General features: G+C 45.8%; 2 long non-coding RNA genes across 3 annotated transcripts in view; one reads left to right on the top strand and one right to left on the bottom strand.

Annotated features, from left to right (window-relative positions):
• LOC118921225 (uncharacterized) overlaps positions 1-16,636 on the top strand; it is a 358,711-nt gene that overhangs the window by 122,863 nt on the left and 219,212 nt on the right. The gene's annotated exons all lie outside the window — the stretch shown is intronic.
• On the bottom strand, positions 10,327-15,536 carry LOC118921226 (uncharacterized). The gene is made up of 2 exons (XR_005028241.2): positions 13,289-15,536; positions 10,327-10,921 (listed from the first exon to the last, which is right to left on the bottom strand). It is a non-coding gene; the product is annotated as an uncharacterized LOC118921226 (long non-coding RNA).

Raw genomic sequence — 16,636 nt, 5'->3', positions numbered from 1 at the left:
AGAAGAAACTTCTGGTTATAGGAAGGACCACATCAGAGCTCCCCGAAGCAACCGGGGACCGCAGGCTACGCACAGCGTGGGTGAACCACCACAGGGGGCGGGTCTGGAAGGGAAAAGTGAGGGTGGGCACAGGGGTGTGTCCGGGAGGTCTTCTCCCAGCCGCTCATGTTGAACTCACTACTTCTGTCGGGCATCCTTTGGTCTGCACTCTTGGGGGCCAGCGAGCAAACAAAAAACAGAAACACCAAGACAAAAGCCTTAAATGAGTTTATGTGATAAAAGTGATTTATTAGCTAATGTAACCAAACAGTCCTCGGGTAGGGCTGATTTTGAACATGGCTGGAATCGGAGGATGAAATGTGATTCACCTGTGGCCCCATCTCTTTGAAAGTCACTGCCGTGCATGAACCTGGCGTCCAGAGGCCTGCCAGCCTCATGACCTCAGCAGGAAGAGGGCATCTTTCCTAGAGGAGAAAGATGGGGAAGGACTGGGGAGGGCCAGGAAGGGGGGCCAGCTTGCATCCACTGTCTGTCCTTTAACTAAAGGGAGGGGACATCCTAGACTACCTGTCCATTCCTAAGTAGGGGAGGAGGGTCCCCCCAGGAATGAGAAGTTTCTATCCTCAGAAAGAGAGAACTCTGCAGCTAGAGAAACCAAAGGCACCGCAATCGCCTCCATCATGTCGTGGTAGCGAAGACACTAAGTTTACAGGCAGGCCCGCCCCCCTCTGCATCCATCGTGCTGTCCCCTGGAGCAGGACAGCCCTCCTCAGACCTCCTAGCTGCTCAGTGGGCACAAGAATGGGCACATGATTATTTCAGTGAGACCACTGTGTGAGGATGCAGAAATAGTGTGGATGTGAGAGACGGTCGCCGCTATCTCCTCCGGCCCCCGAGCGGGCTATGGCAGATCATCTGCTTACTTGTGTCTAGGACACAGTTGAATTCGCAAGGTTCTAAAAGGGATGTTCGAACCCAGAGCTGCCTGCAGCCTCCCCAGGTGTTCAGGCAGGGCATCTGCCGCCCACCTGCTTCCCCCAGGTGATGCAAAGAAGCTGGTGTTAGTTTCAGCTTCCTAGTCACGACGGTTAGGACGGTGAGGGGCAGCTCTGTGAAACAGCTTCACTCTGAAGGGCTGGGTTTCTTTTGGAAACTGTCTTTGATTTCTGAAAACCAAAGCCTTTGAAATACTCATCTTTCCTATCCCTAAAAATCTAATAGGAGGCCTGGCACGTCGCCTAAAGCCCCAGCCACACCTGCTGTTTATCCCGCACTCCCGCAGTGATAACTCTCCCCTAGAGTTCATGACACATCAAAGCGAAACTCCTAGAAGACAGAAACAACATGTCTATTGTTAGATGAAGAGTAAATGCCTCGTTTCAAGGTGAAAACTAAAACACCAACTTGTGTTTTTTTTTTTAAGTCCTAATACCTTGAATGTTGAGACTTGGGGCGAAGGGAGAGGCGAATGGATATTGGTGATGGTTCAAGCTGTCATTCTTGTAAAGCCATCCCTTTGGAAAGGGACAATGTTATAGAAATAGCTCCAAGAGGAAAACAGACCAATTGAATCCACAAGAGTTTTTCCCAGAGGGATGACTTGTCTGCATAGCCAGCTGGCCCCTGGGCTCCCTACACTCTAGATCTCACTCTTCCGCGTCTCCTCTCCGTTCCCCTGCCTCTGCCCTGGTCCAGGCACCTTCCTCTCCTGCTTGGATTGTCCCTTCTCACTTATTCATAGTGACTTCTCTTTTCTCATCTGCCTTCTCTCCAAACTTCTTCCTGTCAGCCTTTTTCATTTAAATGCACATCTGAGGCCCTTTAGTCTGATATGCCCTTGGCCAGTTTATTAACTCTCTGTGCCTTGGTTTTCTTAGTAGTTGGCTTAAAGGGTTATGTGGGGATTAAGTGAGTTACTACATGTAATGTGCTCAAAATAGTGTCTGGCACATAGGAAATTCTAACTGAGTGCTGGCTGCATAAATGTTAGCTGTTATTACCAGCTTAAAATGCTCTATCATCTTCTGGTCCAGGGAAGGTGTAGCTCCTGTGCCTGGCACTGGTCTCCTCCTGCCTTGGCCCGTTGCTCTGGCCCCATCTCCTCTCTCACCCCTGCCCCCTCGTGTACCCTGTCCTCTGCCCCAGCCGCACACAGGCAGTAGACATGTTTCACCCGTGTGGTTCCTTCTGGCTTCCCTCCGTGACCACTCAGAGAACTTCTCGTTTTTCAGGGCTGCACACAAGTGAAACCTCCCTAGACGTGTCCAGGGTAGAAGTCAAGCTGTCCTTGGTGAGGGCTGTTTTCCGTTGTAGCACTTATCCTACCGCCCTTAAGAATAATGGGAGCAGCTACTGCTTACTGTCCATCTAGAATGTGCCAGGGTCTTTATAGCCATCATTTCATTTCATCCTCACAACAAGAGCATCATTCCTATCACACACACAAGGACACCGAGGTCCACAGAGCTGAAGTTCCTTGTCCAGGGAGGCAGTGGTGTCAGGATTTGATTCTGGAATCCTTCATCGTCTGCCTACATTCTGGGCTCCTGTTCAGCGCGGTTAACGGTTCCCCTGGCCTCTCTCTCCTTTCCTGAGCCTCTGAACTGCCTCAGTGCCACGAAGAGCCTCCCTGAGAGCTCCCTCGCTGCTCACGGAGGAATCTGTGCCCGGTAGAAGTCCTTGTGTGCCAGGTATCCTGGACTCGCCCGGTCCTCCACGCCCTCCTCCATTCCTAGGTGGAAGCCGTTGCTCTCATTAGCCTTTTCCGCGCATCACCTCGCGAAGCAGGGTGCTGTCCCACGTCAAAGACCCTTCCACCTGACTGCTGGCACTGGTTCTCCAGGAATCACCGTCTTCCTGCTCCTGCTGGAGAGCGGGGGTGGGGGTCTCACTGGACGCGTGTGCTGGAGTGTGAATACCCCCTGCCTGCAGCAGCCCCCTGAGCCCCACCCTGCGGCTCTCCCGGTGTCCCCGCCTCCTGCCCCCTGGGGAGAAGGGACCGGACAGCAGACTTCTCGAGCTCACTGGTTGTTCCTTGGCTGCACAGTGTGTCGCCCAATATCTGGTACAAAGCAGGCGCTCAGTAAACCGTGGCTGAATACATGAATGGTTGAAAGCTGTAAGAATAGCCAATCAGCAGTACACATTCAGTGGAAATTGAAGTCAAGGCGTGGGTTCCTCAGAAAGGGCAAAAGATGACTGCCCCTCCATGTTAATGACCCAGTAGGGGTGGCACGTGGTCAGGAGGGGAAGAGGCAGAGAATCTGAATAACTGTTGTTTCAAGAGTGGATTGAGACCCCCACTGGTGCCACCATCTGCCTACATGCTGATCAAGACGGGGTCGGGGGGGTTGATTCCTCTGTCTCGCCAGATGTGAGTGAAAGGGCCCTCCCTTCTGATAATTTGATAATTGACTCTCTCCGTTACTCATTTACTCTTTAGGCTTTGAGATTTACAACTTTTCTGACCTTTATCAATTCTAAAATTATCAAAAAATATATTTTTTCAAGGAAATGAGATAATGAATGCACAATACATTAGCACAGAACCTGGCAATACAGAATGCTCGGTATGTTTGCTTCGATTTTCTATTCCTCTCTCTCCTGAAAACCTGTTAATACTGAGTATGTAGGACCCTTGAAAATACTTCTGGCAAAAACAGATTCTTCAGGACGGCTGGTCAGTCTTCTAGGAAATGAGGCAGAGAAAAAAGAAAGAGGTCAGGTGCCATTCTTGAAGAAGTACATATAAGCCACAAATAAAATGAAGCCTGTGTGAAAGTCAAAGGTTTCCACAAGGAAGATAATGTATGACTGTGACATCCTTCAACCTTGGCCCTGATTTCTTTGAGCCCCTTAGGTATTTACTCTCACCCACAGAAGGTGGCCCCTATTGCAGATGAAAATTTACATTTGATCCTTTGTGCCCTCCTCCCACATTTCTGCGGTCTTGTAGACTATTCTCAACCCTGGCCGGTTCCATCTGGAGCTTTTCCCAAAGCTGACATCCTTAGGGCCTAATTGTTCCCCCACAGAAGGAAGCCCACCTCCCCTTTTCAGTCCACGAAAGAACTAGTACTTGTCCCAGCCAGCCGCTTTCTTGGATTAGCGTTTCCAGGCCTTCCCAGGCTCACGAAAACTTGGCAGGATTGTTTGGCAGCTCCCTAAATTTACTAGGAATACCAGAAGCCCAGAGTTTGTATAATGCTAATTAAGTTTTCAGCTCAATCTCCAAACGCTTATAGTGTTTTGAAGATGGAGTAACTTGGGAAATGTCCTCTGCAGAGGCTGATAAATAGAGAAGACACCAGTCCCAGCCCACCTGCCACACAGGCTGTGGGAGTCACGAGGAATCCTGGCACGCGTGCTCTGCCCCTGCAGAGGAGTGGGCCCTGCCACCGCCCTGAAAATCCTCCTGGCACCACAGCACCTTCTAGTATCACCTCCTGAGGCACCCCTATTGAGCTCTCTCTCCTCCTTGGGAGGGTTTGGTTTTCACTGAGCCATCACACTCAGTAGGTGTGGCGATACTCGGGTTCGGTCACACCTTGGGTGTGGCAAGATGGGGCCCTTGCCAAGTGGTTCCCCCACCCAAGGTGGGGCGATAGCGCTGTTTCTTGCCACATCTTGGAGTGTTTTATTCATCTCGCACTGTCAGCCGGCAAAAACGAAAACATACCGGTTGGGCCCTTTAAGCTCTTCCTTCTACTAGCTTCAGAATATTGGTTACTGCTGTGGAGCTCATGTTAATATCAAGGGCCATGCTTTTAATTTTCAAGTTTTTGTACTAATTACTGCAATCTCCTCCAAGAAAGAAAATGTCAAGTCAGGTGATCAGACTGCAGTGGAATGGGGGACAGAGACTTTCCCTTTACTTAGAAACTCATGTATCTATAAAGGTTACAAATCGGGGAATGTACTTGGTCAACATTCCCTAAAACTTTGTGCTGAAGATCTTTCAGTAATTAGTGTTTTTTTCTGATTTACCAGTTTTGAGGTAGGTGCTGGTTTCTGGCGTCCAGCCGTGGCTGGGGTGGAGGGGCCCAGGCCCCTTTGCTGAGCCCTGGCGTTACTGTGCCCACAGGGATGGCACCCTGGTTGATCGAGTGTGGTCAGGCCTTGGCAGAGGGCTCTGGGCCAGAGAGGTGGGTGGACAGCCACCCAGCCTGATCCCTCAAGGAGTGCCAGGGGAGCACCCGATTCTGCCTGCCGGGGAACCCACAGCCCCTGATTGTGCCAGGTATGAGTTTCAAGGAAAGAAAAGCAAGGACAACATCAGTTCCTTTCCTGAAGTAGTTTTGGTCTTACTGGGGAGTCAAAAATAATGTGAGAGCTCATCAAGGGTTAAATGGTAAATTATGTGGTCATGGATTATGGGCAAGCAGGGAAGACAGACATCGGGATGGACTGGGGTGGCTGGAGAAGGCTTTCTGGAAGAGGGATGGCTGGCACTGGGCGCAGATAATGGGTATGGTTGGGGGAGGGCCCTGGGACAGATTTTTAGAAGGTTCGGTTTTACATAAATCACTTTACAACAAACATTGCTTTGGACGTTGGGTGACATAGAAGAAACAAAACAAAGTCACTGGCCTTCCCCCACTCCTAAGAAGTAGTTTATAGAATGTACACTCCATTTAGGAGTCAAGTACATATACTCTATCAATAAGGGAACATAAGTTATTAATGGGGGAAGTGTTGGTGGAAATTAAAATGAAGGAATTATCTCAGTCAGGGAGGAGTGATCACATGAGGATTCATTTTTTTTCCAGCTGAAGAATCCTCAAAAACAGGAATTGGCAAAAGGCAGTCCTACCCCCAGATCAGGCCCACTGCTTGTTTTTGTATAGCCTGAGAGTGGTTTTTACATTTTTAAATGTCTTTAAAAATGAATAGAATAATATTTCATTGAAAAAGTGAAAATGACACGAACTTCCAACATCAGTGCCCATTAATAAAGTTTCATTGGAACACAGCCACGTGTTTTTCTAAGTATTATCTGAGACTTGGCTTTTGTGCTCCGACTGCAAAGCTCAGGAGCTGGGCAGCCCTAGCGGCATTCTCATCGCTCCACCCCCCTCCGTGCGCTGGGGATTACAGTGGCGTGCTCATAAACCGGCAGTGTTTTGGGTGCCACGTGGGTCGCTGGTACTTGTGAAAAGACACTTTCAAAGATGAAATGCATGAAATCTTATTGCAGATCAGCATTACCAGATAATATTAGCACTCGCTTTTGATGACAGGAAATGCTCATTTTAAACCCCAGTCAAGGAAATGTTAGCCCCTCCCCATAAAAGAATTTCATTCTTCTTCTTAGTCGACCTGTGTTATAAAAACTTGTATTCAATTATGATTGCATTTTGAAGTTTACTCCCAAATTGAGGAACTATGTCTTCACTCTTGCTGTAAAGTAGTTTTCTCTTTATCCACAGGGGATAAAGTTCTAAAACCCCAGTGGATGCCTGAAACTGGGAGTAGTAGCAGTCCTATAGTACCATGTTTTCCCTAAATACACATGCCTATGATAAAGTTGAATTTGTAAATTGGGCCCACTAAGGGATTAACAGCAATAACAAAGTAATAAAAGAGAACAATTACAGCAACATACTGAAATGAAAGCTCTTTAAATATGGCCCCTTTCTCTCTCAAGATATCTCACTCTACTGTCCTCACCCTTCTTGGGATGATACGAGATGATAGAATGCCTACGTGATGAGATGAAGTGAGGCTAATGGCATAGTCATTGTGACTTAGTGTAAGGCAACTCCTGGCCTTCTGATGGGATGTCAGGAGGATCATCAGCTTCCAGACCGTGGTTGACGTGTGGATAACAGAAACCACAGGAAGGGAAACCACGGATAAGGAGGCACTCCTGTGTAATTATCTACATAATATCCTTGATTTGCCTCCTGGCTAACGAAGACTAAAATATTTACTCTCTGGTCCACAGAGAAAGTTTGTTGACTCTTACTCTATAACGGGAGTTTATACCTCAGATATGCTTTAGGATTTATTGTGGTTTGTTTTCCCTACCATCTCATGTGGCCTTTACCAGCTTATGAGGTGGTCAAAATAGCTACCACTATCTTTGTTCTATGTACAGAGGTTTCAGGTTGAGAGAAGTTGACAGGTAAGTCCACTTGAGCATTCTTCTTAGTTTTAGAAATGCACACTGAATGATCAGAGCGATTACTTGGGAGTAAAATATTGTGATGCTCTGAAGATGGGGGCGGTGCCTGGTATTAGGACCCCATCTTAGTGGAGGAGGTTGGTCGATACACCTGGGCAGCAAAGGGTCTTTGTGGGGGGAAGAATCAAGAACACACGCCTGCTTCTGGAGATCCAGGGTCTACGAGACCTGTTACGGGGGGCCCACAGGGCTGTTAAAACTCTAGTATTTGGCTTGACTGGATACGGATGTTCATTGTGACCCAGGGTCATGGTTTAAACTGACCATGAAAGAAGATGAGACCAGAAAAAGAAGATGTAAAGAATTATGAAAGATCAGAAAGTGTCCTAAATGGTACAATTTAGGGTCTGGTGAAAGTCAATTTGGGGTACCTGGAGCTCAGGCGGGACAGGGGAAACAAGCCAGTTTAACTTGACGAAGATGCTCTAGTTAATCCCAAAATTAGACCCCAGTTCCCTCTCCCTAAAGGGGGACAAAAGCACAAGGCCCCCCACTTGGGGGAGAGTCCCATGGTTAAGCATGAGGCACTGACTACTCCCCAGATACAGGTGTGTGAGGATAGGAAACCCAGACAGGTGCAGTTAGGTAGCCGCAGGTAATTCTTAACACAGGGCTCCACTTAATAGATTCTGAAAACCTAGTGGATTTTTTTTAATGCCCAGGGGATTTCTCCACCCAGGACTCTACCTCCAGACAGGCCTTAGGTGGGAGGCTCCTGTGAAGCAGTTCTTTTCCACGCTCATTACTGGGGAGCAGGAGGGAAGAATGTGTCTACCATTGTCTGGCCAACATTGCCTCCGTTAGGAAGGAAGGGAATCCCTCTTCTTCACAGCCTCAGCCCAAGGAACCCTGACACTCCGGCCCCCGCCAACCAAAATGGGCTGAGAGCACATTAGGAAATGTCTACCCTCTCGACAAAGAAGCAGGCTGAGGACAAGAGGCTTCCCCTCTGATTAAAAAGAAATTCTATAGAAACAGTCAGAACTTGGGGCTTGTCTAAGTTGAGCTGTAAGGCTGTGCTTGAGGCTATGTTCAATTCCTGGAAAAGCCTAAGTCGGGATGGGGAGCTTATTGGTCTCTCTCTAAGAAGAATATTCTTCTCTCTTGCTTCTTTTATTCTTTTTTCCTTTGCATGGTTGCATTAAAATCTGTTTAGGGGATTTGACTTTATCCAGTGATTCCAAGGTTGTGGGCATTAAGGAGCGTCATTTCAGCTCGAGGAGAATCTTGGAGAGGAATACATCATTTGAAAGTAACCATTCATAGAACCCAAAGAAAAATTAGTTTTCCGTTCTGGAAAAAAAAAAAATTACTAAGTGTTGTTTGGTATGTTTGAGGAGTTTTAGTTGGGTTTTTGGGAGATTTTTCTTGACTGTTAATTTTGAATGAAATGGCTGGTAGTTGGTAGGGACATGTAGCATAGGGTTCATTTATGGAAATGGCTATTTGATGGGTCATGAAACTAATTAAAAATAAACTTTTTTAAAAAGAAGAGATACTAGCAATAACATTCAGGATGTGCGTGGCCAACTTTGCTTTATTAGAGTATCACTCAAAATTACCACTTCATGTGGAAAATATTTTTGCATCAAATAAATACAGGAAAACATAATTGATCTAGACAAACAAAACAGTCAAATCAGCACATGCTCACATCCTATGGGCCTTAAGTAAGTCAAGCTACAGAGCTGAAAAGAAATTTGATAAGCTCCTCCTTTTATTTCTGTTTCCTGATTGGTTTTCACAGTATTTTCATGTGTGGATGAAACTTAACATACTCGGCCATGACCTCGGAGATGACTGGGGATGTAACCAGGTGGTAGTGGCAAATGGGAATGCAGAGAAAGAAAAAACCCCCCAAAACTAAAGCGAGGCCCCTAAGCAGTTCAAGTAGATCTGTCTAGCTGCAATGGAGCCGAGCAAGTTCAGAGGCTGCATCTCAAACAGGGACAGAATTAGTATGTAAGCAGCGCTTGAACCAGAGTCCTTCTTATTTAATGAGAGTTATTTGTAGAATCTGGAGAGCTCTAGAAAAAAATGCTGGTTATGAACATTTATTCTTTCACTCCATCAAATATTTATTAAGATCTTCTATATAGCAAACATCGGTATTGTGAGAACACGAGTTTCCTGGCCTCGTGGAGGCTGCCAGAAGCTATCACCCAGATAGGGAGGGACAGCGGTCAGTAGGTAACAAACTACATTTGTCGCCAAATTGCGGTTCGATGCACTGAGCACAGATGGGCTCTCCTGGGAGACAGTGGTCCTCTCACGTGTTGATCATTGAAAATATTTTTACTTCAGCCTGTTCCCACTATCACAAAGGGGTGAAGCAATTTCTTTTTTGGGCATGAAAACCAGAAAGAGACAGAATATTGATGGAACATGGGGTTTAGTTATTTCCTTACATGATTCTCAAATGGGGTCAGGGATAGAGTTTCTTCTGAAGTTTATTGTTCTTAGCAATGTTCCCCTTTTGCAAAGAGAGCTCCGTGTTTTAGGAACTTACTGAACGATGCAGGTGGGAAGCAGAGGTTATTCTCTATGCCCTGACTGTTCTCTGAAGCAGAATGAAGGAAAGCTCTCAAGGAAGATGACAGGTAGGCAGAGAGAAGAGCAGGGAAATGAGCTTTGGGAGACCGTGGCATAAACACAGGGAGGAACACAGACAGCTGTAGACTCCGGAAGTGCAGACGTTACAGTCTTCACAGGCGACTTGTTTCAGGGTCCACCACTCCCATCATCTCCTCACTGCAAACCTGCCACGCTCCCTGGTTTTGTCCTGAAAAGGGGATTTCTGGGGATTTCCATTTGCTGTGTAATGCTCCCAGTTCTTGAAAAATGACTAAGAAAGGTGAAAAGAAGTCACTGTGAGAAAATCCAAAAGGCGGGTGTGGGAGACAAGAATAGAGAAAAGCTCAAATGACTTGGACATTTCAGAATCAGAAGAGAGGAGGTTAGTTAACAAAGGAAAATTTGAGAACAAATTAAAAATGCCTATTTCTCTTCTTTAAAAATACTATCTGTAAATCTGGGGTAAAAGTTGAATGGTTAAAGAGTAGAAATGGAACATAAGATGTTGTATTTTCTAGGTTTTGATTGTAAAGAAAACAATCAGACACTCAGAACTCAAGTGGTGATTACATTAAAACCATTTAATTTTGTGCAGTTTTTTTTTTCATCCCTGGATTCCCTAGTTCCCCACACAGTTTTATTTTTAAAGCCTTTGTAGAAGACAAAATGACCAGAGAAGAGCGGTTTTTTAAAAAGAGTTTGAAGTTTGTTTGCTTAACAAAGTGTTTGCAGTCATAATTAGGTTGGTTGCATATTAAAGCTCAAAACCATCTCATGTTGGAAGTGACTGAAAATTGTTACCATCTGATGGCTGTGTGGGCACAGCTCTCACAAATGACCTCGCACGCATGACGGAATAAAGACCCGGGTTCTGGGCATGTCTCTGGGAGACAGCGAGGGTCTGGGCCCCCGCGCACCACTCACTTCCCATGGTGGCGTCATGGGCCTTGCATCTAAGGGTTGTGATGCCGTGGCCTTGACCTCTTGAAGCCACATCCCTGTTGGATTCCAGCCATTTTGCTACCCTCGCCTCTTTAGACTTCTCACTTCTTATCTCCAGTCCACCTGTCTGTCTGTAGGATCAGAGAAGCCATGAGTTGTCGTTCCTGGGTGCAGTTGTGTAATTCTCACGATGGAAAATCCAATTCAAAGCCAGGTTTTCTGAGGGAAAAAGAGTAAGAGGAGAGAGAGACTGGTTAGGGTGTCTGGGATGAGTCAGCTCCTCATCTGTTGTGTTGAAAGGCAAAACTGTCTTTAATTTTAACAGGGCTCCACTTCCCTCTTCACTGGCATATGAAGCCTATTTGGGAACAGAAAGAGAAGTTTTATGTGGCAGATTTCAAACATCTTGCTTCGGGCAAGAACCTCATTGTTTCTGAGAGGGAAATCTCGTTCCTGGCTTCCACACCTGAGTCTCTTATTTCTACTCAGAAGCAAATGAAACAATGGGAGCTTGTCTGTTCTGACAGTAAGCACAAGGCAAGAATTAAGGTCTAATGAACCCCATGATGGGGCATAATTATGCGTGAGCTGGTATAGGTGGCCATGACTTTGGAGCCCCCATACGCACCCTGCTTGCCAAATGAGATCTCATGTGTAAGTTTGATGTAAACCAGGAAACCCTTGCTTATACTGAATAAGAATGAGAATGGGTTTTTTCTTTCCTTTAAGTAGCCTCCATAGTGGAATCATGATTTAAGTTGGATCAACTTGAAGGTGCGTTTTGGTTGTCATCTCATTTGTCCCCATGAATACTGATGCTTGCTTGCTCTCTGGTATTTCTTTTGGGATATTCTGTCTGATAGGAAATGCTGGCTAGCATAACCATACACGGTTTAATAAAATAAACAAACTGAAAGGTGGGGTCAGAGTTTAGAAGAAAGCCAACATAATGGCAAAAGAAGCAACCAAGTCTTTGGTTTTGTGGCTCAAAACAGAGAACAACTTTAAACAAAATAAGAACCATACAATATAGACTTGCCTTCACAATGAGCCGAAATGTGTTTTGCTGGAGGTAAGGCCATAGGTACAGAGGGAGGCCAAAGCAAACAGCATTATTTTAAAGACCTTTCTAAAAGCTAATTTTGGAAGATCTATTTGAAACCGATCTCAAAACCAGGTGCTTTCAGCACGCCTTAACACAGGAATCTTGTGCCTCTCCCTTCTTGCCATCCAATAGCAATGTTTGTGGAACAGCCACAGGTAGATGGCCACCATCATGACGCTGTCTCTGCACGTGGCTCCCTATGATATGGATTGCAATGCATCCCTTTAAGCAGAGAATAGGTTCAGTTTGGACCAATGATACTACAGAATACACTAGTTTTGCAAAGTGAGCCATATTCATAAACATCTAAAAATCATTGGGATCTGGTAGTACAGAAATAACACAGCCACAAGGAGAACCCCCACATCCAATATTTTGCTGAGATAATGTCCTTTAATTCAGTGAAGGTTTAAAATAACAAATGGGATTGGCCATCTTCCACAGCAAACTTACCTGCTTTGCTTAATCGATTTGAAGCTTTTGAGAACATATTGCCTTTTAATATACTGCTACATGACCCTCACTTAAAAAATAAGCCACATTTTTATACAGCCAAAGAAAAAATGCCTTGAAGATTTCAAAAGGAATGGTCTTTAGTGATATTCTGCCAGAGATTAATACATTAAAATGCCAGGCTTCGCAGAATGGTTGTAAGGAGGAATTGTTACCTGTGGGAACATGTGCTGGAGGTCCATGGGAAGTCTGCCTAGTGAAATCTCAGGTATGACTGGGCTGTTCACACGGAAGGACTGACAGAGGAGTGAGTTACCCGGCAGATGAGCCCAGGGAACACAGAGTGACCCAGCTCTTCAACTCAGAATTAAAAAAGGAAAGTCTACCTCTTTGTTAAATTCCAGCCATGAGTGACTGACTGCTAGAGTAATAAAGTGATTGTTGGGATTAACCCAAGTGAAAAATCTATGGTGATGAGTTGATTGAATGAGCTGAACGTTGTATGGGCCAAGCAGGAAACAGCAATGCACTTTTCCTCACACTGAAACCTATCTTTCGTATCCGTCCTTTCCTCCTTCCTCTAAACAGTATTTTTGGGAGATCCCTCTTAAGTTCAGGGCACTTCCAATCTGGGCTAATGTCCAGCCTGGCCAGTGCCTAACACAGTTACACCAGTTACCCAGGACTGGCGTGCATTCTGACTGGTCAGTGCCCATCCTGTTCTAGCTGGTGAACATACTAAATATCACCTCCACCTTCTGCTATTAATGACTAGTCATGGTTTCAGCAATTAAAATCTTTGACTTTGTCTAATATCAAAACTCTGATTTCATAACGATTCAAAGCGTTTCCCCCTGCGCATCGTGCAGGTCCAACAGTCTCAGAAGCCTGCAATGCAAGAAGTGGACGTGGCCTCCTTACCGGCTCTCCACCTGCCCACTACTCCCAGCCGTGTTCTACTTCTGGCTCCGCCAGGCTAGAGAAGAAGGAGAGGGAGGTGAGGGGGGGTAAAAGGAAAAATATCTTACTTAGCCGTGCTGTTGTGATCTGGCAACGAGGTTCTCTGTGTAACAGGAGCCCGGTTACGGATCCTCTCTCTCAGGGGGTGCTGGCCTGGCTACCCCTGTTGGTTCTCAGCCTCCTCCTACGTTATTTCCAGGAGGAGAGGATGGGAGGATGAAAGCTACTCGCCAGATCCCCTTGCAGGTAGGTTACCAGATGCGACCTTGTTTCTGTGCATTGGGTCTGCTCACCAGGAGATGTGGAAGTCGGGAATGACGTGGGGGCCTCTTCCTGAGGCTTTGGGCTATGGTTTCTGACAAACGAGAGAGTGGACATGCGGCCTTTCTGCAGCTGTGTTCCTGTGTCCGCCTCCACTTCCCTGTATACGGAGGAGTGGTGGCGGATGTGGCTTTCACGTCTAGCTCGAGGGGTGGCCTCAGAGGTGCAGCCCCCCTTGAGGGTCAGTTCTGGAGCATTCCGTGAATCACTCCAGGGCGCTTGCTCCTTCGGCTCCTCCTGAGATTGCGTGAGCTCCTGTGTGGACTGATGCAGGTGCTCTTGCAGGTTCTAGACGAGACTTCTCCCCTCCTCCCCAGAGGACCTCTGACCTGACCGTCCTTAGAGCAGGGGCTGCTCCTCTGGCGGACTGCTTACCACGCCGGCCCAGCTTCCACAGCTGCCAGGACACCCACACAGACCTTTCATACTCTTTAGATTCTTCCGGGGAAGAATCAGACACCAGTCTCCACATTCCAGGAAATGTAGGCCAAGTTTCCCCAAGAACTCTGCAAGCAAGCAGGCTCTGACCCGGATCTCTGCTGAGAGAGGATATGGGGAAGGGATGGGAGGTGCATGAGCAGCATAAGATGTCAATGTCCCCTCAGGCAAAACCCACACTGCTCGCAGACGGTTCTTGTAAAAGACCTCGTCACTTGTTCTGAACTGAGGGAAACACCACCCTTTCCTCCGACAGTGCCTTTCAAAGGAAGCTGGACTCTCATCCTCTTCTGATCAGACTGAGGTCAGGTCCATTTCCTTGGCCAGCTCTGCAGAGATGGTTCAACCCCTCTCTTTAGAAGGAGCAAGAGTTGTCACCTGTGACTCTCAGTTTTGGGACCTCAGCTGAAAGGAAATAACAGGAGGGGTCTCAGTTAGCATGTGGTCACACAGCTGTGGCTCTTTCCTCCAGCCTGCAGGCCAGTGCCCTGCTGGGGGGCTGTTGGGAGGCGGTAGGTGGTGGTCACTGGGGCAGTCAGCAAGACGAGCATTGCCTGCGGTGGCCTGGAAGTAAAACCACCAACTTGGGACGTTGTAACCCAAACTCTCACTGTCCCGACAGTGTTTATTCTCCATGCGCATTCCCACTCCAAGCTTGGCCTTTTAAAAAAATTATTTGCTGTATTTTTTCATGTTTATATGGTTTTTTTTCCCCCTAAAAAAAGCTAATAGTAATATTGAAGATTTTAGCTTCTAGTCACTATGGTCAAGGGATCTTAAATTGTTCTAGTCCTTCAAAAACTAGTGTGGCTGCGTTTGAAAAACATCTCAAAGCAAAACAAACAAAAAATGCAACTCAGGAAGATTGGACTTTTAAAAGGAATAGAATACAACTAGTTCCCATGTGTGTGCCTCAGTTTCCTGAAGTATGAAGGAGCGGTTGGATTAGCTGACCAAATTTCCTTCCAGATCTGACATCACATGATTCTCTTGGAGTCAACGGAGCCCACATGGCCACACATCAGCTACTCTAAGGAAGCATTGCTCAAAAATGGCAGATTGGCTAGAAAACAAACCAAAGTACCCAACTGATTCAAACATGTATGTCTACTGAAAAACCTGCATACCAATGTCTATCAGAGCTTTATTCATAACTGACAAAATTTGGAAGCAACCAAGGTTGCCCTTTAGTAGGGGGATGGACACATAAACTGGGGTCCATCCAGACAGTGGAATATTGTCCAGCATTAAAAAGAAATGAGCTGTCAAGCCATGAAAAGACATGCAGGAAACTGAAATGCATATTACTAAGCAAAAGAAGCCAATCTGAAGAGGCCACATACTGTCTGATTCCAAATATATAACCTTCTGGAAGAGGCAAAACTATGACCGTAAAAGATCAATGGTTGCCTGGGGTTAGGGGTTGGAATTTACAGAGGAGAGATGAGTAGGCAGAGCACAGAGGATTTTCAGAGCAGTAAAACTATTCTGTCTGATGCTACAGTGGTGGATGCGTGCCATTCTCCGTTTGTCACACCCATAGTTTCACCAAGCGTGAGCCATACTGTAAGCTACGGGCTTGGGGCCATAATGTGTGGCCGTGTAGGTGCTTGACTGTAACAACTCTCCCCTGTGGTGCAGGGTGTTGCTAGGGGGGAGGTTGTGTGTGTGGGGGGGCAGGGAGGATTACTTCGTGATCCAGTAGATTTGGTGGTAACGGAGCTTTAATCTCTGTCTGCAATTCTGCCAAATGTTCTTGATGCAGATTTAAGGGAAGACAAATGGGCTTTTTTAACAACTCCATTTTTGTCCATTTAAATGAGAACTCTGATCATGAAGAACAGGTTTTGGAATAGTAATCAATTCAAGAGTAATCAATATCCCACGTATTTTTGTAAGTGTACAGCATCGTGATGCCCTCTAGTGGCTAACCCACGAGAACGGTGCCTCAGAAGTCCCACAGAAAACGAGAAATTCTCCCTTTCTGCAGGTGAAATAGGGTCCCTATTAAAGTATGTTGGTATCTTTGATTTCTAAGAATTGGGTATTTATGTTCAGTTGCCACTGTACATCAAAGATCAAAACATGTCAAATTCATAATAATTATTATGTGAAAAGTATTATAACCACTGATTAAGGCCAGTGGGTAGATCTGGGGAACAATTCTATTGGGTTTATCACCTCAGAGAAGAAGAATACACCCCTGAGGGATGGTGAGAAAATTCTCCTGGGATTGACTTCTGTGTCACTGTTAGTCCTTCTCCATCATTGAAATGACTGCCACGGAGGTGAATTGTGGTTTCTGAGCAGGTAGCAGCAATATTGACAAAAAGAAAAGAACAAATAAAAGACTCAATTGAAAAGAAATCAGAACCGTTGATCCTACTATTTGGTAGATAATTTGTAGAATCATTTTCTACATTCTTAAATTCCAAACAGTAGCCATTAGAGTGTATGTGTGTGTGTGTGTCTCTCATATATCATATACAAAAGATGTTTTATAAAACTGAATATTTAATAAAATTAGCCAAGGTCTTAAAATTGTTTTTCCTTCTAAGATTTAGATAGTTTTGAGTAATTGAAAACTTTGAAATGCTTACAAATAGGTGATCTGTACATTTTCCTTTATTCTATTGAAACTAACCTCACTATCTGAA

This window comes from Manis pentadactyla, chromosome 12, assembly GCF_030020395.1.
Source record: "Manis pentadactyla isolate mManPen7 chromosome 12, mManPen7.hap1, whole genome shotgun sequence".
Lineage (NCBI taxonomy): Eukaryota > Metazoa > Chordata > Mammalia > Pholidota > Manidae > Manis > Manis pentadactyla.
Note: the sequence above shows the minus strand (reverse complement) of the source record. Positions and strands in the feature narration are given on the sequence as shown.